At 37.4% G+C, this 12,670-nt stretch overlaps 1 pseudogene; it reads right to left on the reverse strand.

The window, feature by feature from the left end:
* Nucleotides 1-10,419: 10,419 nt before the first annotated feature.
* LOC100428792 (inositol polyphosphate multikinase pseudogene) lies at nt 10,420-12,092 on the reverse strand (annotated as a pseudogene).
* Nucleotides 12,093-12,670: the final 578 nt, after the last annotated feature.

Consider the following 12,670-nt stretch of genomic DNA (forward strand, 5'->3'; position numbering starts at 1 on the left):
GTAGATTAGATAGACAAACCCAGAAACAATGTTCCATCGCTGCCCCGGATATGTGGGATCCTCATTTGTGACGTGGGAACTGGGGATCCTGGGTCACTCCAATCACTCCAGATGCTACACGGCCAGTGACTTACTCAGTACGATGCTGAGGAACAATCAGAAACAGGATCAGAGTCACTCTCAAGCAAACTAAAAATAAAAATCAAATCAAAAATAAAAACTTCCAAGGACTAAATGATTTTTCCCATTGTCCTGGGGAGAAATTAATCCAAGGGAGGTCACAGGGCAAAGAATTCCCCATCACCACCACCACCACCAGGGGCATTCCATCACCCCTGGAGTTTTCTGATTTACTCTTTGGCCCATTAAGCATGAAATTTCTTTTGCTAGGTTTCTTTCTGATAAGGGAGAAGAGCTTAATATCTCTACCTTTCCTCTCCTCCTCCTGCCTGGTCTCTGTATTCTGGGTTAAACTTTAATTTATGTTGGGGATTTGCAATGTCTGACACATCTAGCTGAGCCTTCTGCGCACAGATACATTGGAAGTGGAGGCTAATAATTGGGTCAAAGGAGAAAAGCCACAAGCCCACACTTCAGCCTATCAGGGCGGATTAAAGGTCTGACTTGTGGCCGGGCGCGGTGCCTCAAGCCTGTAATCCCAGCACTTTGGGAGGCCGAGACGGGCGGATCATGAGGTCAGGAGATCAAGACCACCCTGGCTAACACAGTGAAACCCCGTCTCTACTAAAAATACAAAAACTTAGCCGGGCGAGGTGGCGGGCGCCTGTAGTCCCAGCTACTCGTGAGGCTGAGGCAGGAGAATGGCGTAAACCCGGGAGGTGGGGCTTGCAGTGAGCTGAGATCCGGCCACTGCACTCCAGCCTGGGTGACAGAGCGAGACTCCGTCTCAAAAAAAAAAAAAAAAAAAAAAAAAAAAAAGGTCTGACTTGCCCGACTCTTGTCTCACCTGCTCCCATGGTCTGAGTAAAAGTTTGGGTCCCAGGACTATGAGGTTGTGTGAAGCCTTCCAGCCCCATACCTGCAGAACAGTTTGCAGCTCACTCTGCTCTGAACTGCCCCAAGTTTGCACAGATACTCTTCATTCCTCGAAAGAAACTGCACCCTTCAAAGCTCACACATTTCCCTTCTTGGCTCAGCACAGGGAGCAAGTTCTCTAGATAGCTTATTATCAAATAAAATGGTGGAAAAGGGAACTCAGGCAGCTGGGCACAAAAGGCAATGAGCAACAAGCTTCCTCTCCAAACGCGATTTTCTGTGTAAGATCCTGGACACTCCCTGGACTGCTCCCAGCCATCTGCCTCATGCTAGGTTTCTAGTTAACGTACAATAAAAAATCTCACATCTTCCTTCTAGATGTAGCTGTGGTCATTGCAACTTAGGCAGTTGTGCTTGAGACTCTTCTCCTTAATACCACACGACAAGGACATTCCCCACTGCTTTTATTTACCTTCACTTAAATTTTTGTACTTAACATTGGATTGAACAAGAACAGAGAAGAGAATCACAATTATTGTGTAGATGCTACATTGTAGTTACATTTTATCTTGTAATTATTACAGTGCTGGGACTATTCGAGCTTTAAAATCCTTTCTTGAGATCCCGAAGCTAGTCAGTGGTTCTGCTGGCATTAGGGGTTGATATGGTTTGGGTCTGTGTCCCTACCCAAATCTCATGTTGAATTGTAATCCCCAGTGCTGGATGTGGTGCCCGGTGGGAGGTGTTTGGATCGTGGGGGCAGATCCCTCATGGTTTGGTGCAGTCTTCTTGTTAGCGATTTCTTGCAAGATCTGGTTATTTAAAACTGTGTAGCACCTGCCCCGCTCTCTCTTGCTCCTGCTTTTGCCAAGTGATGTGCCTGCTCCTACTTTGCCTCCTAACATGAGTAAAATCTCCCTGAGGCCTCCGCAGAACCAGATGCCACTATGCTTCCTGTACAGCCTACAGAATCATGATCCGGTTAAACCTATTTTGTTTATAAATTATCCAGTCTCAAGTATTTCTTTTTTTTTGGCGGGGGGATCTTAAACTCTAGGCCTCAAGCGATTCTCCCACCTTGGCCTCCCAAAATGCTGGGATTACAGGCATGAGCCACCATACCCAGCCAGGTATTTCTTTATAGCAACACAAGAGTGGCCGAATACAGAAGGATATTGCCACTGATTTACTACTAGTCTTCTTTCCTGTATGTCACTCTGCTTGACTAACCTTAAACAGTCACTTTAAAGAACTTGTAAGATTCATCTAACTACACACTTTTCACATTGTCCTTCAATCCTTGTACTTACAGCATAAACATGTTTTATGTTTATTATATAGGTATTTAAATAATGCATATAGGCCCTATGTTTCTCTATCAATGTTATAATTTTTATCAGCCACATAATTTTAAATCACATTTATATACCATCATTCACCTTCCATCTATCCAAAGGATATAGGAAGGGGAAATAAAAGAATAAAAGGTAAGTGCTAATAGATAATCTGAATAGGCCTATGTCCATTAAAGCAATTGAAACAATAATTAATAACCTTCCAAAACAGACAGCCAAGACGCCAATTGGCTCACTGATGAATCCTACCAAACATTTAAGGAAGAAATTATACCAATTTTCTTCTACGTCTTTTGAAAGACAGAAGCAGGGGGACTATTCCGTAACTCATTTTATGAGGCCAGCATTACCCTAATGCCAAATACAGAGACATTACAAGAAATCAAATAAAAGAGAAAGAAGGAAAAAAAAGAAATAAAAAAATTATGCAGATTAATATTGCTCACAAACCTAGATGCAAAATTCTCAGGAAAATATCAAATCAAATCCAGCAAAGTAGAAAAATAATCACACACATTAACAGGGGTGAGATGACGTCTTATCATGGTCTTGACTTGCATTTCCCAGATGATTAGTGATGTTGACCATTTTTTAATGTATGTGTTTGCCATTTGTATCACCTCTTTTGAGAAATGTCTATTCAGATAGTTTGCCTATTTTTTAAAAGGATTATTTTGAGGTAATTTTTTTTTTTTTTTTTTTTGCTATTGAGTTAAGTTCCCTATGTATTCTAATTACTAATCCCTTGTCAGATGGATAATTTGCAAATATTTTTTCTCATTCTGTAGGTTATCTCTTCACTTTATTGATTTGTTTCTTTGCTGTGCACAAGCTTTTTGGTTTCGTGTGACCCCATTTGTCTATTTGCTTTTGTTGCCGGTGCTTTTGAAGTCTTACCCAAAAAATCCTTGCCCAGACCAATGTCCTGAAGTGTCTTCCAAATATTTTCTTCTACTAGTTCGAAGTGTCATGTCTTGCATTTAAGCTTTTAATCTATTGTGATGGTTAATTTTGAGTGTCAACTTGCTTGAATTGAAGGATGCAAAGTATTGTTCCTGGGTGTGTCTGTGAGGGTGTTGTCAAAGGAGATTCACATTTAAGTCAGTGGACTGGGAAAGGCAGACCCACCCTCAATCTGGGTGGGCACAATCTAATCAGCTGCCAGCACAGCCAGAATAAAGGCAGGCAGAAAAACATGAAGAGACTAGACTGGCTTAGCCTCCCAGCCTACATCTTTCTCCCTCACTAGATGCTTTTTGCCCTTGAACATCAAAATACAAGTTCTTCGGCTTTGGGACTCAGACTGGGTTTCCTTGCTCCTCAGCTGGCAGATGGCCTACTGTGGGACCTCATCTTGAGATCGTGTGAGTCAATATTCCTTAATAAACCCCCCTTTATAGATACATCTATCCTACTAGTTCTGTCCCTCTAAAGAGAAGTGACTAATACAGATTTTGGCACCAGGAGTGGGATTCATACATCTATTCTATTAGTTTGGTCCCTCTAGAGAACCCTGACTAATACAGATTTTGGAACCAGGAGTGGGGTTCCTACATCTATTCTATTAGCTCTGTCCCTCTAGAGAACCCTAACTAATATATCTATCTTGATTTTATTTTTGAATAGGGTGAGAGATAGGGGTCTAGTTTCATTCTTCTAAATATAAAGACCCAGTTTTTTTCAACACCATTTATTGAAGAGACTGTTTTTTTCTAACTGAATGGTCTTTGCACCTTTGTCAAAAATTAGTTGGCTCTAAATTCATGAATTTATTTCTGGGTTTTCTGTTCTGTTCCATTGGTCTATGCAACTCTTTTTATACCAGTACTATATGGTTTTGGCTGTAGCATTGTAGTATAATTTGAAGTTGGCAGTAAAATATTTCCATCTAAGTTCTTTTTTCTCAGGACAGCTTTGGCTATTTGGGGTCTTCTGTGATACCACATGAATTTTAGAATTTTTTGTATTTTTGTGAAGAATCTCATTGATATTTTCACAGGAATTGCATTCTATCTCTGTATGCTTTTAGTAGTGGGCTCGTTTTCGCAATATTATTCCTTCCAATCCATGAACATGGGATGATGTTCCATTTTTGAGTGACCTTTTCCATTTCTTTCATCACTGTTTTATAGTATTTCTTGCAGAGATCTTTCAATTGGTTAAATTTATTCCTAAATATTATATATATAATATATATAATTTATAATTATATAATATATATTATTATAATTTATAATATATTATATATTATATATAATTTATATTATTTATTATATATTGTATTATATATTATACATTATATATTATATTTTATATTACTTATTTATATATTATATTATATATTATATACATTATAGATTATATATTATATATACACCTATTTAATATATATTTAATATTATAAATATGTAATATTTATATATCATATATATTTATATAATATATTTATATTATATATTATATATAGTATATAATAAATAATATATTATATATATATGCACCTATTATAAATGGCATTACTTTCTTTTTCTGCTAGCTCATCTTTTGTGTATGGAAACACCAGTGATTTTTGTATGTTGATTTTGAATCCTGCTGCTTTATTGAATTTGTTTACCAGTTCTAAGAGAGTTTTGGTGAAGATTTTAGGGTTTTCCATGCACGTATTATGTCATCTTCCAACAGGGAAAATTTGACCTCCTTGTCCTTTATTTCTTTCTCTTGCCCGATTTCTCTGGCCAAGACTTCCAGCACTGTGTAGAATAAAAGTGGTGAAGGTGGGCATACTTGTCTTGTTCCAGTTCTTAGAGGAAAAGCTTTCCGTGTTTCCCCATGTTGTATGATGGTGGCTGTGGATTTGTCATGCCTGTCCTTTATTTTGTTATGTATAATTGTTCTATACCTACTTTGTTTAGTGTTTTTTATCGTGAAGAAATGTTGAATTTTATCAAATGCTTTTCCTGCATTTACTGAGACGATTATATGGCTTTTGCTATTCACTCTGTTGCTCTTTAATAAATATGATGTGATGTCATTTTTTAATTTGAATATGTCAAAACATCATTGCATCCCTGGGATAAATTTCACTTGATCACAGTAAATTATCTTTATAGTGTGCTGCTGGATTTGATTTGCTAGTATGTTATTGAGAATTTTTGCACTTGTATTCATCAGATATATTGTTCTGTTGCTTTCATTTCTTCTTGTGTCCCATTCTGGTTTTGGTATAAGGGTAATGCTGGCTTCATAGAATGAGTTAAGAAGAATTCCCTCTTCTTTGATTTTTGGAATAGTCTGAGAAGAATGGGTATTAAGTATTTTTTTTAAATGTTTGATAGGATTCAGTATGGAAGCCATCAGGTCCTGGGCTTTTGGGCTTTTATTTGATGAAGGAGTTTTTATTGCTGATTATATTTCATTACTTGTAATTAGTCTGTTTAGACTTTCTATTTCTTTTTGGTTCAATCTTAACAGGTTGTATGTGCCCGAGAAATTATACATTTTTGCTAGGTTTTCCAATTTGTTGGTTTATGGTTGATTGTAATAGGCTCTAATGATTCTTTATATTTCTGTGGTATCACTTGTCATGTCTCCTTTTTCACTTCTGATTTCATTTATTTTAGTCTTTCTTTTTTCTTACTTGGTTTAGCTAAACATTTGTTCATTTTATTTATTTATTTATTTATTTATTTATTTTTTTTTTTGAGACAGAGTCTCACGCTGTTGCCCAGACTGGAGTGCAGTGGCGCGATCTCGGCTCACTGCAAGCTCCGCCTCCTGGGTTCACGCCATTCTCCTGCCTCAGCCTCCTGAGTAGCTGGGACTACAGGCGCCCGCCACTGCGCCCGGCTAATTTTTTTTTTTTTGTATTTTTAGTAGAGACGGGGTTTCACTGTGGTCTCGATCTCCTGACCTTGTGATCCGCCCGCCTCGGCCTCCCAAAGTGCTGGGATTACAGGCTTGAGCCACCGCGCCCGGCCGTTCATTTTATTTTTTTGCAAACCAAACTCTTTGTGTTATTGATCTTTTTTTTATTTTTACTTTCAGTTTCGTTTATTTTTGCTCTAATCTTCATTAGTTCATTGTTTCTACAAATTTTGAGTTTGGTTTGCTTTTGCTTTTCTAGTGCCTTGAGGTGCATCGTTTGATTATTTGAAATATTTCTACTTTTTTTGATGCTTTAAACTTCCTTCTTAATACTGCTTTTGCTGTATCCCATAGCTTTTGATATATTGGGTTTATATTGTCATTTAATTCAATAAGTTTTAAATGTTCTTCCTAATTTTTTATTAATTCATTAGTTGTTCAAGAGCATGTTGTTAATTTTCATGTATTTGTACAGTTTTGAAAGTTATTTCCATTACTGATTTCTAGCTTTATTTCCTTGCCATCAGAAAGTATACTTGATGTGATAGTATTTTAAATTTGTTGAGACTTGCTTTGTAGCCCAGTGTGTGGTCTCTCCAGATTTTTCCATGTGCTAATAGAAAAAAACGTGTATTCCTCAGCTGTTGCACGAACTATTCTGTCAATGTCTGTTAAGTCTCTTTGGTCTAAAGTGAAATTTAAATACAATGTATCTTTGTTGACTTTCTGTCTAGATGACCTGTCCAGTGTTGAGAGTGGGTTACTGAAGTCCACAACTATTATTGTACGGGAGTTTATCTCTCCTTTTAGATCTAATAATAATTGTTTTGTCTATCTAGGTGCTCCAGTGTTGGATGCATATATATTTACTATTGTTATATGTTCTTGCTGAATTTATCCCTTGTTTTATTTTTGTCTGATATAAACATAGCTACTCCTGTTTGCTTTCGGTTTCCACTTAGGTGGAATGTCTTTTTCCATCACTTCACTTTCAGTCTATATGTTTCTTGATAGGTAAAGTGAGTTTCTTGTAGGAAGCACATAGTTGGGTCATTTAAAAAATCCATTCAGCCAGTCTATATATTTTAAGTGGGGGATTTAATCTATTTACATTCAAAGTTATTATAGGTAAGAACCTTCTTCTATCATTTTATTAATTGTTTGCTAGTTGTTTTGTATATCTTCTATTCCTCTCTTCCTTTCTTATTGTTTATGATTGTGGTTTTGGTAGTTTTCCATAGTAATAAGGTTTGATTCTTTTCTCTTAAGTGTATCTGCTTTGCCAGTGGATTTTATACTTTTGAATGTTGTCATGATGATAATCATCCTCTTTTCACTTCCAGATGCAGGACTCCCTTGAGCATTTCTTGTAAGACAAAAAACTCAATATTGTCAGGATGTCAGTTCTTCCCAACTAAATGTATAGATTCAATGAAATCACAATGAAAATATCAGAAAGTTTTTGGGCTTTTTTTATACAATTTAAATTTTTATTAGAGAAAGATATTATTCATATCCACGATCTCTTAAAGTCCTTTTTAAATGAGTGTATTCCATAAGAAATACACTAAAATCATTACTTATGTTTCACAGGGGGAAGAAACTATAAGAATCCTATTAACCCAAACTATATCCATATTATGCTTATTTCTTAAGCATTTACATATTCAAATATGCTTGGTGGATAGTGATCATTCATCCCCACAGTGGTAAATTTCATATAATATTAAGTGACTGAGAGAGACTAAAATAGTCACATGTAGATTAGATAAACAGATGTTTATTCTGTTATACCTAAGCTTACTTATAAAGCAACATAAAATGAGCATTGGATAACAATGATAACAAATGTAAACAAACAGAATTAAATGCTAATCCCTTCCATGAAAAACAACAGATAAAAGGGCTTCTTGCTTTGTTAAAAACAAATCATGATCTATTGTATCAAAAAGGTAAGACATTTATTTTATAAAATTATATTTCCAAATACAGATAAAAAAGTCTTGAACAGTTAATTCAGATTTTATTGATCTAAAATGTGCAAAAAATATGATAATACTTAAGTTTATTAAATTCATTGTACACAGGCCAATATCATCCCATACAAAAAAAGTCTCAGTATCTTGTTAAGATTCAAAATAGTGTTTAATTATCTGAGCTTAAGATTTATTGAACCACTATCCAAATAAAAACAAAAGTCCATATTGTAAAAGAAAAAAGTCCATATTGTAAAACTAAAAATATTCTGATTATTAATTATGATTTGAAATTCATTCCCATGAAAACATAAAACTATAGCCAATATCCATTTGAAAAGTGAAGAAAAATTGGAAGTCCCTATGATAAATACACCAATTATAAATAAAAATTAAAATCAAATGTTACTATTACAAAATGCACATGTTCTTTTAAGTTATTCAGGTTTAATAGATTTACTAAGGACAGAGTTCACGCAGCATGTATTTGGTACTTCTGTTTAGTACCCAGAGGGGGTAATTTGCAAAGTACCCCCAGAGAAGGTTGAGAAGGTAAAATAAACATAAAATTGTGATACTTTTCTCCACACCACAACAAAGGTGCTTGGATTTAAAAATTCAACATGCAACTCTAGAAGAAAAAGAGAAGAAACAATTTATAACCCCAAAATATTTTCCAGAAAAATGACAAAACTGGTAACTACCTAGAAATGTTATTAGTGAATCAAAGTGCAGGTAATGACAGCATTAACATCAAATGTATTTGAAGACTCAAAGTTTTACATGTTGTCGATGACAAATAACTAGTTGATTTTTTTAAGGTGGTAGGTGTGAAATAAAGATAATACAAATCTAATTTTTCCAGGAACTATAGCACTCCCCTGTCCCCATGAAATTAAATTATGATTTCACTGTTCAACATAATATAAAACTGTTTTGAGTAAGAGTGAAATAGAAACATGAATTTAGATATGCACCAAACCCTATATGATGGACTAATTCACAGGTAGTATTTTTTATAACAACCTAATTAGATATTGTCTTTCATTGCTTGCTATAATTCTGAGAAACTGCTTTTAACAACATACCTTTACACTACCACTTAACTAAATGGGGACATATAAATACATAAATTTTTGAAGAAAAAAATTCAAGTTATTTAGAGGAGAAATAAAACTTCAATTATTTCCTTTTTTTATTATTATACTTTACGTTCCAGGATATATGTGCACAACATGCAGGTTTGTAACACATTGAAGCTGCGTTTAGATAAAAAGGTATATGGCTTATGATACTTTTCACAATGTAATGAATTTATATTCCAATTTTCTCATAAATGAAAGATTGTAAAGCAAAATATTTTGTTCCTTGAAAATAGTCTCTCTTTTCTCCTAACCCTGGTAAGAACAATTAGTGAGCCCTTGATTTCAAGACTGTTGCTGTCATCCATGTCAATTGTCTTTTTCATGAAGTATAATATTTTAAGAGAGAGAGAGAGAGATGTAAAAATTAAAGAGAAAAACCTGCTTTTGGAATGCAACAATTCTAAATCATTTCACTAAGAAGCACCCTTTGATATGCTGGTCTGAACTTTTAATATAAAACCTAAACAGTACTTATTTCGGTAGAATTTTCTCCAGTTTTAATAACTTCATACATAGCAATACTAAGGACATCAACCCGTGCTTTCGAGATTTTGGTAGGTGTTCTAATAATGTATTATTTTAGATATGGCTCATTGTCAAGGTTGGGTGGACAGAGATTTCATGAACTGGCTACAGAAAGCTAACTAAACTCTTCATGACTGAATCATGGTTTGCATTTTGCTTGAGCCAAAAAAGATGTTTAAGCCATGTACCACCACATTCCCTGCTTCACATTCCTAAGTTTCTGTATTCTTCATAGTTTTCTAATGAACATATAGTTTTTCTGAGTAAGATTATTAAAAAGTTAACCTTTCTTCCAAAAGTATAAAGATAAAATACAATTTTTTTTTTTACATAGCATTAAAGGCACAGAGATATTGACCGCTCCTCTTCATTATGATTGGCCCACTCCTTTAAAAAGACTGCAAGAGGCCGGGCGCGGTGGCTCACGCCTGTAATCCCAGCACTTTGGGAGGCCGAGGCGGGCGAATCACAAAGTCAGGAGATCCAGACCATCCTGGCTAACACGGTGAAACCCCATCTCCACTAAAAATACAAAAAATTAGCCGGGCGCGGTGGCGGACGCCTGTAGTCCCAGCTACTCCGGAGGCTGAGGCAGGAGAATGGCGTGAACCCGGGAGGCGGAGCTTGCAGTGAGCACAGATTGTGCCACTGCACTCCAGCCTGGGCGAAAAAAAAAAAAAAAAGACTGCAACAGACGATTCAATTGTATAAAATACTTCGAAGTACAGAAATTAAATGCTTTAGTCCATAAGTATATCCCTTATCTACTGTGTTGCTAGGGAACATATGTGAGCAAAATCTATCATGCACACTTCAGCAATCTCTTGGCAACCAGTGGGAAGGTGGTAGAAAACTTTTTCCAGTTAGAAAAGTACATTTCCATTTAAATATTCTTGTGACTTGCTTTTCCACCCATTGTCTTGCTGCAGATTTTCAACTTTCAATAAAGTCTGACTGTGATGCTTTTTTGTATACATTTTCCTGTGACGAGCATACATCTCGAACAAGCTTTTGCCTACTGAAGCCTCTATTTTTCCATTCGCCGTGGAACTGAACACATGAAAGTTACTGTAGTACTCTAGAACTTCTGTGTCTGACAGTTGTCCTTTGGACAAAAACTTTTCTGCCAAATTTCTGTCGTTCAGTTTTGTGGTGGTTGGCTGAGACGAACCTTCACAAACAAAGTAATGAACTTGTGTAGAAGTTAAGCTGCTTCTGGTTTTCAAACCACTGCGGAGTTTTCTCAGTCTTCTGAATACTGGCAGCCAACAGCATCTTTTCTTAAGCAGTACCCATCATGGAAAAATCTGGAGACTCCATCTTTTACAGTTTCTTTTGTTAAGCTTCTTCCACAGTGTTGGTTTGTGTCTCATAGCTATCAGAATGAGCACGATAAACCCTCATGCCAAGCACCAAGAACCCAATCTCTTCCATGATTTTCCATTAATAAGTAACAGGTACTTACTGACCTGTTGCTGAATCTTCTTAGATAAAGCAAAAGGATCATAGCTTTTTGGCCCTATCTTTACATCCATTGTACAGGGCTTATTAAATTTACGGGTCATGTCTTCCATTTGTAGGTATAAATCGTTTGGTGCAGTGGGAGGTGGCCAGATGCCATAATATTTTGGCAAAGATTTTCGTAGCTCTAGAAGAACACCATCGGTACAGTTAGCGGAACAAACAATATCATAGAATTCCAGCTCTCTTGGCCTCTTGGAGGTGGTTGTAACTGTTTCAAAACTGTGCCATCTGGATATTGCAGTATACCCACTTTGCCCTTCCCGTACATGTGCCCGGCCACCTGATGCGAGAGGGGCACGCAGCCGTTGAGGAAGCGGAGTCAGCCGCCCGCCCGCCAGCTGCGGGGTACCCTCATGGGTGGCCTCGATCGCCGGTGGGGTCCGCATTTCTGGGGTGCTCGGCGCCTCGACCCGGATGGGGGATGGTGGCTCTGCTGCCATAACCGAGAACAGAAGCGGTAGGGGCAGCGAGAGCAGGAAAAAGAATAGGGCAAGGGAGGGGGCGCCAGAGAACCGGGGATCACTCAGGCTCGGGCGCGAGGAGGCCCGGGGGTTCCCGCGGCTGGTGCCCGCTAAGACCTGGGGACGGGGCCCATGACGCTCGGGGGCGCGGACGCTCCTCTGCCCGACTCTCGGTGGAGCGCGGCTCCGGGTTCCCGCCCCTCTGCCGCCGCAGCCGCCGGCCCCGGCGCTGCCCAGTAGACAGAATCGAGCCGAGGAGCGTCAGCAGCGGCGCTCCGCGCTCTCTGGGGCCCTCCAGAAAGTTTTTTTTATGGATATCAGCAATCTAATTCTAAAATTTATATGGAGACACAAAAGACACAGAATAACCAACACAATATTGAAGGAGTAGAACATAGTTCGAGGACTGACAATATCCAACTTCAAGATTTGCTATGAAGCTACATTAACCCAGGTGTTGTGGTATTGGTCAAAGAAAAGACAAATAGGTCAATGGAACAGAATATTAAAAGCCCCAAAAATAGATCAATATAAACATAGGCAACTTATCTTTGATAAAGGTGTAAAGGCAATACAATGACCCCAGATAAAAATATAATGTATTTAGAGATCAGAATCAAGGCCAGAGTAACTGACTGTAGCAAGGGAAGGAGGTCAGCTAGAGAAGAGATTAGAGAAGTCAACAGGAGTTAGTGATGCCATATCCCTTAGGCTATGAAAAGAGATCAATATTTGTAGCAGGATTTTATTTTGAGACACTGGCTGAGGTTTCTCTCATTCTCCTACCACCTCACACAGTCAGGTGCCTTCGCCACCCTCAGGAA

This window comes from Macaca mulatta, chromosome 19 (assembly GCF_049350105.2).
Source record: "Macaca mulatta isolate MMU2019108-1 chromosome 19, T2T-MMU8v2.0, whole genome shotgun sequence".
Taxonomy (NCBI): domain Eukaryota; kingdom Metazoa; phylum Chordata; class Mammalia; order Primates; family Cercopithecidae; genus Macaca; species Macaca mulatta.